General features: G+C 47.7%; 1 pseudogene; it reads right to left on the bottom strand.

Annotated features, from left to right (window-relative positions):
- Nucleotides 1–10,065: 10,065 nt before the first annotated feature.
- The window catches only part of LOC105086420 (protein Shroom3-like), a 31,809-nt pseudogene continuing 27,991 nt past the window's right edge, over nucleotides 10,066–13,883 (bottom strand).

The raw sequence follows: 13,883 nt of genomic DNA, 5'->3' as shown, positions 1-13,883 counted from the left end.
TTCTCAGCATGCTTGCGGTGGGTGGCTCCTCCAGAGGGACCCCGCCACGGCAGTCTCCTTCACAGCGAACTCACAGCCAGTGCAGCTCTGCCTCTAAGAGCCCTGGGAACACAAGGGCTGGCAGGTCGCCTCCAAGCAGAGGTGGGGCGGAAATCTGAGCCCTTTCCAAGGGTCTGTGTAACTTCAGAAGTGGGACTGAAATCTGAGCCGTCTCCCAGGCAGCTTTGGCAGATTTATGCCTCCAGTGCCTTTGTAAGCTCAGCACCTGTGAGACATTTGAGCAGATTACTGGTGTGTGGCTGGGGCAGGTCAGGCGTTAGGAGTGGGTGCGAGCATGCGGAGGCAGGGCTGGGGTCTGGGCTGACTCCATAGTTCCCAGGGAGGGTCCAGGTATGCGACTATGTGCAACTATGGTGGGTCCTGGTGACTAACTTCAGTGGGTCTGCCCTGGTGACTTTGTGAGCACAGTGCATGAGGAACACCTAGGCAGACCGCCTGGACTCCCGTGGCTGAGGTGGGGCTGAGAGCAGCATGAACAGTGGTGTACTTTGTAAGCCCACATGATGGGTGACAGGTGACATCACAGAGTGCACATCCCAGCGGACAACTCATTTGGAGGACTATTTAGTGGCTCCTCTCCGAGCAGAAGCACTCCAGTCCCACCTACCTCATACCATCATGTACACAGTGACGCACATCAGTTATCTCTCAGTAAAACAAGAAAGGAAGAAAGGAAGAAAGAAAGAAAGGAAGGAAGAAAGGAAGGAAGAAAGAAAGAGAAGAAAAGGAAGAGAAGAAAAGAAAAGGAAGAAAAGAAAAGGAAGGAAGGGAAAAAAGGAAGGAAGGAAGGAAGGAAGGAAGGAAGGAAGGAAGGAAGGAAGGAAGGAAAGGAAGGAAGGAAGAAAGAAAGAAAGACGAAAAGAAAGAAATGAGTTGTAGGTCATGCCCAGAGTAGAGAGGAGGGGATAATACAAATGTGTGACTACCAGGAAGTAGAGACCATTGGGGATCATCTTGGGGTTTTATCACCACAGCTGCATTTAAAAAATTAAAATAGAATAGAATTCTATATCAACACCAGAATGCGTCATATGTAGTAGGAGTATGCACTTTGAAATGAAACTTTTGCTAGTAATTCGAACACATATGTATGTGTAATAGAAAACATATTTCTCACTGATGGTCCAGAACAAAACAGGTTGAAAGCCACTAACCTGGGAAATCTTGCAAACATGGAAGATGAGATGTAATTAAACTGTGCTTGAGCCCAGGCCCTCCTTGGCTTGTTCTCTGCTCCGTTGTTCCCATGGCAACCAGAAAGAAAATGTCCTCCCAGCTGCTCTTCTTCACTTCCGCTGTCGGTCCCTAGTAGACATCGCAGTACCTAGATTCTCAAAGAACTTTTCCAGGAAGGTGTTCTCATTAAATTCTTCTGTGAAACGGGATGCCTTGCTGGTTGACACACAGCAGGGAGCGCCAGCTTGTTTTAACCCATTCTCCCCCCTGCTTTCCCAGCTGCACGTGGGGCTGCTCATACCGTGTTCTCAAGGTTTCTGAATTCCCCCTGCCCGCAGCTGCCCTGTGTCAGGTGTACTGAGGTTTGGCAATACAGGTGTCCTCTAACTTTATTTAAGCTGGAATTTCCGTTTCTGTTATTAATTTCCTTGTTGTTTTCTTAAGGTTTAAGAGAAAAGAGAGGTCTGAGAAGTGTCTACCTTGCCATCTGAAAGTCTGGCTTACTTGTGGCAGCTCTAATTTCTGAGATGGGTCCCGTGGCCCCCTGTCCTGAAAGCCACCTGCACCCACTCCCAGTGGACACTGGGCTGGACACAGACACCCCCGCGTCCTCCGCCTTCCTGGGGACTGGCCACTTCAGGATGGTGCAGCTTAGCTGGCTGTGCCTCCCCAGGCTTCGGCAAGTTGGCTGAACTGCAGGCCAGAGCCATTCGTCGCTGTGGACGGATCCTCGGGTTTGAGTGCAGCCTCCTTTCCCCGCCTGGGGAGCCTTCACCTCCGTCTTGGTTGGCTCCTGTGGGTCACTCCCTTCTGGGCTGGTCCTGACACAGCGCTCCTCGTCTCTCTTCCTCCCCTACCATCTCTCCTTCCTCAGGGAGCAGATGGTTTTTGTTCCTTTCATCTCTTCTCTTCCCTTAGGTGTTTATTTATTCATGAGAATTATTAGATCCATGCAAGTATAATAATTTTGCCTTTTCTCTGCTTTTCTCCCAGCTTGAAGAAACATACGCAGTGAGTGTGGAGGCCCCGGGGGCCGGCCTGTCCTGCGCCTGCAGTCAGCCTGAGGGGCTTCTCTGCATCTGTCCCCATTTGCCTCCTTTACTCAGCAGCATGTGGTAGGAAGGGGCATCTGTGAGAGCCCTCGGGACTTATCACCATTTCTCCCTCATTTAGGGGAGTTCTCTGAGGTTAGAAATGTCAGTGAAAGTAATCAGTAAACAATCAGTGATAAGAATGGAAAAGAGTTGCATTTGAGACCAACTGAGGATGGGTCTGGAAGCCAGTTTCCAGAATCACTCTGAGAAACTGCTCCAGAGAAGCAGGGTTTCCAGCAGTTTTATTTCTTGTCAGAACAAAGAATATGAAACAAGTCAGGGGTACATTTCTTCAAGGTTTAAAAAAAAAAATCCAAACAGACCAGCACGTACAGCACGGCCTTGGCTCCTGAGACGGAGTCTTATCATCAAAGGAGGACCAGCACCGGTGTCCCAAGAAGAGGGGCGTTTAATCTTTATTTTTAACGTGGACGTTCTTTACTTCTGGTCAGTGAGCCCTTTTCCTTAATCATTAAAGCAGATGCACAGTGTGTGTTTGACAGCCGCACACAGGCTGCTTTAGTTAGCACACAACTCAATTAACTCATGTACAAGCCAGAATGCCCTCCCTGTATCTCAACAGGTGAAAACTTCTTTTATCAGAAACGCCTCCCAAGCAAGTCCAGAAGTTTCTCCAAACCAAGCTGGCTGCTCTGTTTCTTTCCCTGATCATTCCTTTTTAATTTTCAGAGAAGGTGGCTTTCAGTTGACCATTCTCACTGGCTGCCTGATGGCCAGCTGTGGTTATGTTTTGCACATCCTTGTCATTGTCTATCGGTAGAGGTGACCCAGCCCTCTTATCCTGCAAGTTCTAAATATTATTTTCTAGATAACATTTTCAAAGGGTTATTTATTGCCTTTTCCAAAAGTGCCATGGTCTCAGCCTAGCCCGTGGAAGGGGTTCATTGTACCACCCGCACAGTGGGGGCATGAGTTAAAAGTAGCTGGGTCCTGGGAAGGACCCCTTTTCATGCCCAGGCTGAGAAAGATGCAACACTTGGTGTGATTTCTTCTCCTTCCTCCATTCTTCCAACTTCCTTACCCTTTTCCTCAAAGGAAAATGGAGAAGCTCAGTTATGCAGTATATGCAACCCAGAATGAGGTTATAGCCAAATTCAATTTACGTTACCCTAGGGAGACTAAACAGCCCAAGGGAAGAACCTCCTGGATGAAAATGAGTTGCCCCTCTACTCAACAAAGAAGCCAAGGAATTGCTGGGGTCACTTTGGTGATTAGCTGTCAAAGTGAGGTCAGATTGCTTCTTCAGGTGACCAGGGCTCACTTTTAAAATCACAATGCGGTGACCCATGGAGACAGCCACAGCCTTGCTGTGGGTCTTAGCAGGAAGACCTCTGATTTTCACAAACCCATCGCCACAGAAAAGAAACATAATACAAAAACAAGCTGGCGGATGCAGAACTGCCATTGCAGAGTGGTAAGCACACAGATACTTTTCTGGAACTGAGCCACCGCACCCGTCCGCGGGCGGAGGTGACTCAGGTGAACAACAACCAGATGTTTGCCCGTGGCAACGGTGTGCAGGGCTGCTGGAGGTGAGGGGATGGCGTACTTTTTCATAACTAGACCAAGTTTTTCTTTAATATGTGCAAATTTAGGAAAAATTAGTCAGCACAGAGCATCATCGTGAAACTAATGTTGAAAAATAAGAATCAGTGTGCTCCATGGCAAGTATTTATTTTGTGAGTTTTTAGGTTTTAGAGACTTGAGGTAATGCTCTGAGACACTCAGCAATCACTTTCAGAAACAGCATTCTAAAGATTGTTTTTATGAGTACCAGCTCATTATTAATTCTGCAAATATTTTTGGAGTATAATAAATAAGTCACTGCTTAACTGATAGCAAACTATGCAGATGACAGGGGACCATATGGTGGTTACAGGGCAGAATTCTAAATTTTAAAGGACGAAACACTCATATTCCTGTAGAGCAGTTAACTACAGGCCCAGAACCACCTGCGGTGACTCTTCGCCGCCCCAGGCACTTGCACAATCCCAGATTTCACCTGGGTTTTTCTTGGTCCCATTTTCCAAGCAGAGGACATATCTTTCCCATAATCTTCTGATTACTTATTAATGTTATCATAATTTTTTTTTACCGCATTGTTGTCACTGCGCTGCAGCTCGCTTATCACCCTCTCTGCGTTGGTGTCTCTGTCCTGGCTTGGCACCATGTCGGGGTTTTTCCTTCCCCCTTTTGTATCTCCTAGCATCTCTTACTGTCCCTTGGGATGAGGCAGGGACTGGAAGGGCTACGTTAGGCACAGCTTTCTCTGTATACTGCACACAAGGCCGGGTGGTAAAAGAGATGCCAAAATTTGCATCCTTGTCCAGTGCTTCCTGGGCAAGTGGGATAGAGCTCATTTCTCTTCTGAGAACAGGTCTCAAATCCTAAGCATTTATCATTTCAGTCTTAATCTCCCCAGTGCCATACTGTTCTCCAAGGGAGACGTTTAAGCTAAGAACACAGTCAAAGCAGAAAGGAGTGGGGGAGGGGAGTTGAGTAATTACCTAATACATCTGGTACCACGTAGGAAATTGGCCATATGGATCATTCTGGTGAGGGTAGGTGTTCTTTTTAACCTCACCCAACAGCTATGGATTTCTGCTTCATTTTAGCTACACAAACTCAAAAACTACTTTCTAAGGTATCACTTTCTTGTTATATTGTAATGAACCACAACTGATAAGCTTATATACTTACAGCTATAGAAAGGACTTGAGCTAATTTATGTCACCCTCAGCTCTTGAGAAAGTCTGGGATCTCCCTACTTAAGAGTAATTCATTCAACAGATGGAGCACATGGGAGTTTTAGGGCAATGAAATTATTCTGTGTGATACTATAAAGGTGGCTACAGGCCATCATGCGTTTGTCAAAGCCCACAGAATGTACAACATCAAGAGTGAACCCTGATGTGAACTACGGACTTTGGGTGATAATAACGTGTCCATGTTGGTTCATCGATTGTACCAAATATGCCCCACTGATGAGGGATGTCGAGGGGAGGGGAGGATAGATGTGTGGGTGGGGAGGCTATGTGTGAACTCTGTATTTTTGGCTCAATTCTGTTGTGAACCTGAAACTGCTCTAAAAGAATAAATCCTATTAAAATTTTTTAAAAAGTCAGTCATTGATTTCCCGCTGACCAGCACATATCAGGCTTCTCGTCCTGACAAACGGTAGGGCCTGTGACTGCGCCTACGCAGCAGGGTTGCATAGTTGTGACAGAGTGTGTGGTCCACGGAACAAAAGCTCCCTTAGTCTAACCTTTTAGAGAACAACTTTGCAGGCCTCTGCCTTTAAGGGATCAATTGGGAAATTTTAAACTCCACTCCCCAGTGATAACTGCAAGACTCATTACCTCCTGAAAATACTTCTAGTCATTTTTCCTGCTGTACCCAGAACATCAAAGAGTCACATCATTTGAATTGGGAGGAACCTTCCAAATTACCCATTCGCTTGCCCTTGTTTGCAGCTGGGGAAAATAAAGTCTATGTGGGGAAACTTTCATGAGACCCACCCAGAAATTTATCTTTACCTACTTTTTATTTAAACTCCAAGTCAGCAAGAATTAGTCCTACCAGTGACTCCAAGAATGTAATGCAGGGCAACATTTCTACTGACGCCCTTGGCCTGGACATCTGTTATCAGTGGGAAACAAAATACAGCCCAACCTCGTAGGACTTTGCCCCTGATCACTTCCTACTCCAGAGACATAAATGATCGTTAATGCTGCCCAACTCCGCCTTCATTTGGACATTCTACTATTTCTAATCAATCAGATTTTATTAATAAATTTTTTCCAAAGTTTTAGATGCTAATTTTATTAGGTGGGGCCTGTAATATTTCTGTAGTGTATTTTTAAAAATTAATGGACATTATTTTTTAGAGCAGTTTTAGGTTCACAGAAAAAAAAATGAGCAGAAAGTATGGAAAAAATTCCTACATACTCCCTTCATCCCCGGCCCTCAGTTTTTCCTGTTGTTAACATCTTGCACTGTTGTGGGACATTTGTTAAAATTGATGAACTAGTATTGATGCATTATTATGAGCTAAAGCCCACAGTTTACATTAGGGTTCACTCTTCGTATTATACAGTTCTTTGGGTTTTGACAAATGCACATCATGCATCCACCATTACAGTATCACAGAATAATGTCAATGCCCTAAAAATCCTCTGTGCTCTACCTTTCCACCCCCTCACCACCAAACCTTTGCAACCACTAATCCCTTTACTGTCTTACAGTTTCGCCTTTTCCAGAGTGTCTTATAGTTGGAACCATACATTTTGTAGCCTTTTCAGATTGGTTTCTTTCACTTAGCAACATGCACTTAAGGTTCCTCCATGTTCTCGTAACAGTGTCTTTCATAGATGCCGCCTTTCTCCTAGTGGAGTCTCATTTGCCAACCTTTCCCTTATGGATCATACTTCTGGTGCTTTCAAACTCACTGCCAAATCCACGGTCACCTGGATTTTCTCCTGTGAATCTTTTACACGTTTTCAAATTTTGTGTTTTACATTTAGGTCGGTGATCCATTTTCAGTTAGTTTTTGTGAAGGGTGTAAGATCTGTGTCTGGATTCTGGTTTTTCTTGGTTTGTTTGTTTGTTTTTGTGTGTGACTATCCAGTTGTTCTGTAACAGAAAAGAACAAATCTGAGTCCATATTAGATGTCCTTTGGCTTTAACCCTGTGCCCTGTTTACTCAGCTTAGTCTTGCTGGCTCTGAACCTTTTGTAAAAGAATGTTGCCTTTGGCCTGAAATATACAGGAGAGCCTTTCTCAAGGCTCTGACTTTTAAGGATATTAACAGTTTTGCACTTATATAAAGATGACATTTGTAGAAAATAGCATTTTTTGTGTTAGAGGTTTTACAGGGGCACCATGACCTGACCAACTTGGACCAAAGAATTCCTACAGCAAGAAGTTTGCAACAACCAACCATACTCTCTCCCCTTCTTAGTATAAAAGGAGCCTGAATTATGACTTGAGGAGGATGGTTCTCCAAGACATCGGTCTGCCATCCTCTTGGTCTGCCGGCTTTCCAAATAAAGTCACTATTCCTTGCTCCAACACCTCATCTTCTGATTTATTGGCCTGTCATGTGGCAAGCAGAACGAGTTTGGACTTGGTAACATTCTCATTCCCTTTCTAGTTGACTACATATCTGTGTAGGTCTATTTCTAAGCTCTCTATTCCGTTCTGTTACTCTGTCTGTTCTTTTGCCAATACCACACTGTCTTGATTACTGTAATTTAAAAAAAATTTTTGAGTTATTGTAACTTTTATCATAAGACTTGAAGTTGGAGTAAAGTCAGTCCTCTGACTTGGTTTTACTTCTTCAATATTGTCTTGGCTATTCTGGGCCTTTTGGGCTTTCCATATAGACTTTAGAATCAATTTGTAGATAACCAAAAAGTTGCTGGCTGGAACTTTTATTGGTATTGCATTGAGTGTGTAGATCAAGTTGGGAGGAACTGACGTCTTAGCAATACTGAGTGTTCCTATCCATAAGCATGAATTATCTTCCCATTTATTTAGATCTTCTTTGATTTCTTTCACCAGAGATTTGTAATTTTTGTCACACAGATGTACATATTTTGTTAGATTTATATCTAAATGTTTTTATTGATAATATAAATGGCACCGTGGGCTTTTTCCCTAGCTTTGTTGAGGTACAATTGACAAATAAAAATTGTATATATTTAAGGTGTACAACCTGATTTTTGACATTATACATAGTTTGACATAACTTACATAGTTAGCCATTTTCCACTCATTTTAAAAAATAGTGCCGTGTTTTTAATTTCAAATCCCAGTTGCTTATTGTTGGTATATATGAGTTCTGTTGACTTTCATAGATTACCTGTGTTCTGCAGCCTTGCAGCCTTGCTTCAGTCACTGATCGGTTCCAGGAGTTTCTTGTCGTTGCTGTGTGTCGATTCTCTGGAATCTTCTATGTAGACAGTCACGTCACCTGTGAGCAGGAGTTCTATGTCTTGCTTCCCAGTTTGTGTGGCTGTTATTTCCTTTACTTGTCTTGTTGTCTGAAATATGTTTTCAAAGCAAAACACATGATAATAAACACAATTAAAACAACAATGTGCATCCTTTAAACCAGAGTCTATGCTGTTTGAGTATAAATTCTAAATGCATTTTCTACACAGGTTAAATTCTTAAAAACAGGAAATTTAAAAAATTTATCTAATCCTAGAGCCTACCAGAGTCTCAATGAGTATTTAGCAGAAATCTATGCAAGATAATTCTTGTTAAAAGAATTGACAACTGTATCCAAGATCCAATTAGAAAATAGAATTCGCACCAAATGTTTCAAATTGAAAAATTGTAACACGGTGCTCTTAACCATGACCATCCATTAGAGTCACCTGGGAACTTGCAAATTCTGCACGGCTTCTTGGGTTATTCCAAAGGCTGGTGAAGTCAGAAAACCGTACATTACTGAAAGGACTATTAGTGGAAGTACAGGCAAGTTAAGGTAACCAAAAGGGATGTTGAGACATTTATTTTATAAATGGAGAAACTGAAGTTAGCGAGGAGACATAACTGTCTCAAGGTTATAGAGGTAGCAAGCGGATGAATTGAGATTCAAGCCCAAGGATGTCTTATTATCCATTCCAAGCTGCTTTCCAAAAATGAGTTTTTCTTGGTCATCTTTGACTAAGCCTGAAGTTAAAAACACCTTCTAAGTAATCAAACGGTGCTCCACCTTTTAAAACCAGACCCAGTGGATTAAGGTCAAAGTTCTCTTTGTGTCCTCAAATGAGTTACAGCCAGAAGTAAAACCTGTCTAGTTTCTGTGAATAATATAAGACATATGATGAGTTACCCTACTCCTCCCCATTTTGCAGATAAAATCCTGTCTAGACTTTCCTGGAAATAAATTAAATGGAAGCCAGAATGATCGATAATATATCTGCTAATGCGTGCTCTGGGAGAAGAGAACCCATTGTGGCTGGCCGAGTGGGTCAGGAGGATGCGAGAAGATGTTGACCTTTGGTCAGAGCGAAAAAGCCAAAGGCATGGATTTGAAAAGCTCAGTCCCTTCCAGCGTTGCTGGAGATAATCAGTACATCCTCACTTTACCTCCTATCTAAGAACTTGATGCAAATACACACACACACACACACACATATATATTTATCTTTGGAATTCTTCATTAATTAAGGTTTTCACAAAATACAAAGCTCAAACGTAGCTGTCTATGTCCACCACACAACAGAATCAAAGGGTTAGCACACAATGATCTTTTTCATTTTTAAAAATATAAATAACAGAGTTCAAGGTTTGACAGTTTTCTTCTCTGTGTGTTTCTTTTTAAAGCTTTATGCTGTAGGCCCTTCAGTGATAAGCACTCGTACCTGCTGTTGGGACAGACTGCCCACAGCAAAGAAGGCCACTGCAGATACATTCCTGAGGGCGACACACACCGACCCAGGTTGCCTCAGCCTGTGAAAAACTCAACGGTCAACCACACACTGTCCAATCAGTTCTCAGTTTCATTAATTTTCTTTCTACTAGGAAGTAACAATAGAAAGGAGTAGGTTCCCGGCAGCATTCAAGCTCGTAGAAGATCAGTCATGAAGGGCGAGAGGGAAAAACACGGGCTTTTTCCCAGATAGAATGTTTCCTTTCATCAAGAAAAACCCCAATAACCCGTATAGTTGAAAGGGTGGCTCGCACTGAAATAGTCTTCAGGTTACACAGTGTTGAGAGAAGGGGTGACCTTTAGGTGGGGGGCTGCAGGAGGCGTTGCCGTGGAGAGGCTCCGTTGGGAAAGTGCCAATAGCAGGACACCCCCCACAGGAGTCATGGTGCTGGCGAGGTCCAGGGGCAGAGCCAGGGCGCCTGCCTTGGGGACAAAGTCTGCTGCCAGAAGGCTCTCCAGCAGACACCTGACTTGCTCCTGGCCCAGCCTGGTCTTGTCGTCTAGCTTTCACTGCCCGATGAGGAACATGGGCTTCATTTTCACAAAATGCTGGTAATCCTGGGGCTGCTCCTCAGAGACGTAATTGGCCAGGATGTCTAACAACATGTGCTCCCTCCGGTCCAGGTTCTCTTTGAGCTCCTGGGCGTCCTCGTGCTGCCCAGCCAGGACTTTCCTCTTCTGGTTGAGAGAGCGCCTTTCCTTGTGACTGGCGTCTTCACCAAGGCCACTGAGGATGTTCTGTATGCGGGCCAGGAGCCCCGAGAGGGAGGAGCAGCAGGTTCAACATCTTGTCCAAGTCCCTGATGAACATCTTGTGCTTGTCAACCTCGTTGGGCTTGGAAAGCTCACTGATCCAGGCCTCCGCCTCTACCCCCAAGGCGTTACTGAGCTTGGGTCCGTCATTAGGCCCCCCTTCACTTCCTGGAGGATCTCAAGCTTGTGGGTGAGGCTTCCGATGAGCCCTGTCTGCTCTTCGTTGACATCTGCTGGCTCCTCTTCCTCATTCACCTCCTCTGGCATGTCTTTGATTTTGTTCAGAAGCCCAGCCTTGGGAGCAGACAACATGCCCACCGCTTCCTTGTCTTCACTCCTCTTGGCTTCACTTCCTGGGAAGCTGACAGTTCTCTGCATGACCTTCTTCTTTATACTGTTTCCCTGCATCAAGTTAATATCTCGGGGAAACAAACCTTCCATCAAGTCCATAGTTGTCTTCATTCTGGAGTCTGGATCTAAAATGTCTGCCAGAGATTTGTCTTGGACAATTTCCTTGGCCAGAGCCTTTGTTCTGATGTCTTCTGAGGACCAGAACTGATATTCTTTTCTAAACCCTGAGTCCCACTGACTAGGTCATGGACGAGGCGTTGGTCTGGATGGCAGGTGGCTGCCCTGGGCTTGGCTGCTTGCTGAGAGACCCAGCAGGTTGGGGCAGAGCAACCAGTGGCGGAGTGCGAGTTGGGCTTGTTGGCCTCTGAACTCTTGACAGAAGTTTGGGATCTGGAAGCCAAAGCCAGTATCTGACTATCACCCAAATGGGCTGCACCAGGCATGGGCCTTTCCTTGGCAACTGTCACCTTGGCAAGTTTGCTGTAGCTGCTGGTGTGAGGCTCACAGCAGCCCTCGCTGTCCCACTGGACCTGGAACATAGCTTGGGGAGGAGGTGGAGGGAAGTGGCCCAGGCTGTTGCCGGGGGCTTCCTCGCTGAAAAGCCCAGCAAAGTCGAGGCGCTTCTGGAGCTGAGCCTCCTTTGGCCCAGGCTCCATGTCTCCGGGGGGCGTGGGGAGAGTGGCTCTCCACACCCTGGGTCTGAACTGTGGAAAGAAGCCAAGCCACCAGTTCTCCCCTCCAGCCTTGGACAAGAAATTGACTGTCCAAGTGGTTCCCGTGATCAGGAACAGCTTTCCTTCCAGAGTGCTCTGCCTGGCATTGACTGCACAGGTGGGCCGGCCACCCAGGTGGACGTCCTGGGCTCCCCCTCCTAAATCCAGGCTGCTCTGCCTTCTTAGGCTCTCAGGAATGTTCTGGAGGGAGGAGAAGGCAGGTTTGGTCTTGCCAAAGTTGCGTGGCATGCGCTGGCCTAGGCTGCCTCTCTGGAGCCTCCGCTGGGTGTTGGCAATATGGTCTTCACGAACCCCCCCCCCCACCCCGAGGCTCTGAGGGCATGAAAGACCACTGGTCCTCACCCCCTAGCCGGGCCTGAGCCTGAGGGGCCGGCGGCCGCGGTAACGAGAATATTTGTTGCCTTCGGTGCTCCTTCTCTCGTCGGGACGTGGGCTGTCACCCTGGAGAGGTGCGAGGTATCTCCCCATCTCCAGGCACTGAAAGGAAACAGACTTTGCAGGGGACACATTTGGCTGAAGTTTCGGGTCTCCTCTCTGCTGGGGACACTGAGTCATGTTCTGGGGGCTGGCAGAAGGCAAAGCCAGGCCTGCTCGAGCCACTTTGGTTCCCAGCCTCGTCAAGGGCAGGCATCTTGCCGCACGCTCCCTGGGGAGCGGTGTGCGCGCCCTCCGTGGCCAGTGGAGGGTAGAGCGTGCCGATGCGACTCACGGAAGCCTGGGGCACCCGGGCAAAGTGCGGCTCCAGGAGGGTACCGGGCAGACGCCAGCGGGCAGCGAGGCTGGCCAGGCTGGGCCCTCTGCGTGTTGTTCCGCTCGGGCCTCACGGGGGCTTCTGCGGGCTCTTCTCTAGCGCCGTATGCAGCTCTTCCTCCATGAAGGGAGATTTCAGGAAGCCTGCGGAGTTGGCCTGAGGCCGGCAGGACTGTTTCTGATCAAGGCTGGACCAAGAGCCAGGCGCTCCTGCTGCCGAAAGGCGGCGTAACTGTCACTCCGAGCCGGGGGGCAGGGGTGCGCCCACTTTAGGAGGCAAGTGGTCAGCGGTGGTCTCCAAGGAACTGGGGCACTGCTGGCTCCAGGAAGCGGGTGGCGCTCCCTTGCCCCAGGAACATCATGCCATTTGACCATCTGCGGATGCTCGAGTGTCCCTAGCTTGGAGAAGCAGGGCTGAAGAGTTCACCTCATGCTCGCCCGAGACTCCCCTACGGGGTCACAGACTATGTGGACATAGCGAATGTCTGCCTACCTCATCCCTTCTAGGAGGCCACCTCCAGCAGAAGTGTGTCCAGGGACCCTGAGCGCTCCCGGCCAGAGACGCCCGGGGGCGGATACTCGAGGACGCCAGAACTGGTGGAGAAGGAGCTGTAAGCCCGGCCTCTCTTGCTATGGACGTGGCTGAGCTGGTCGATGCTGCTGGTGGACTTGGCCGGGGAGGAGGGTGGCAGGAAGGGTGACCCTCGCTGGGCTCCCCTGGGAGCTGCACTGGCAGGGCTCCGCCTGAGGTAGCGTGGTCATAGCTGGAGAGGTCACTGGTAGAGGAGCTAGAGCGGTAGCTTTGCGGCCTAGGAGTGCCAATCGTGCCCCGAGACATCCGCATCATGCCGCTGTCAGGTGGGTGGTCCCCAGATGTGGCTGAGTGCCAGGAGTGAGGTGGGCCTGCAGGTTCACTGCGCCCGTGCTTCAGCCGCAGCTTGACTCCTGCTGACCACGCTGCGCTCCTGCGCAGGGCGTCAGAGGTGAGGTGCTCCGGGCGAAGGAGGCGGAGGCGGAGGCGGAGGTGCCGGTATCTGCAGGGCCCGGGTCTGCACACGCATCCCTAAAAGGGAAAAGTCACTGACGTTAGAACCTCCTCAGCTGAGATGCAAGATCATGGGGCGCTCCGGCCCTGGCACTTCCATGCCCTCACAGGCTACTCCATCTCTTCTGCGTTTCGGGTTTCCTCACCACCGCCGCTCGCCAGGCCGCTGCCGCCCCTCCACCGCAGGCCGCGGGGCGCTCGGTTCAAGTCTCGCCACAGCTGCGAGGAGGCAGCTCGGGACCTCGCCGGCGGCGCTCGGCCGCGCTCAGCAACCTGAAAATGTATTTTTAATTCCTCCGCCACTTGCTGTTGACTAGATTATGAAACATCCAGAGCTTTTGAGACTACTAGACGCCTTTTAAGTGGTCTTTTACATAATAGTGATGGCCTGTGTCTTTAAAATTCTCCACACTTCGTAATCCCCTCCCAGGTATCACCTAACTTTCAAACACATT

Source organism: Camelus dromedarius, chromosome 36 (assembly GCF_036321535.1).
Source record: "Camelus dromedarius isolate mCamDro1 chromosome 36, mCamDro1.pat, whole genome shotgun sequence".
Classification (NCBI taxonomy): domain Eukaryota; kingdom Metazoa; phylum Chordata; class Mammalia; order Artiodactyla; family Camelidae; genus Camelus; species Camelus dromedarius.
This window is presented reverse-complemented; position numbering and strand designations above follow the sequence as displayed.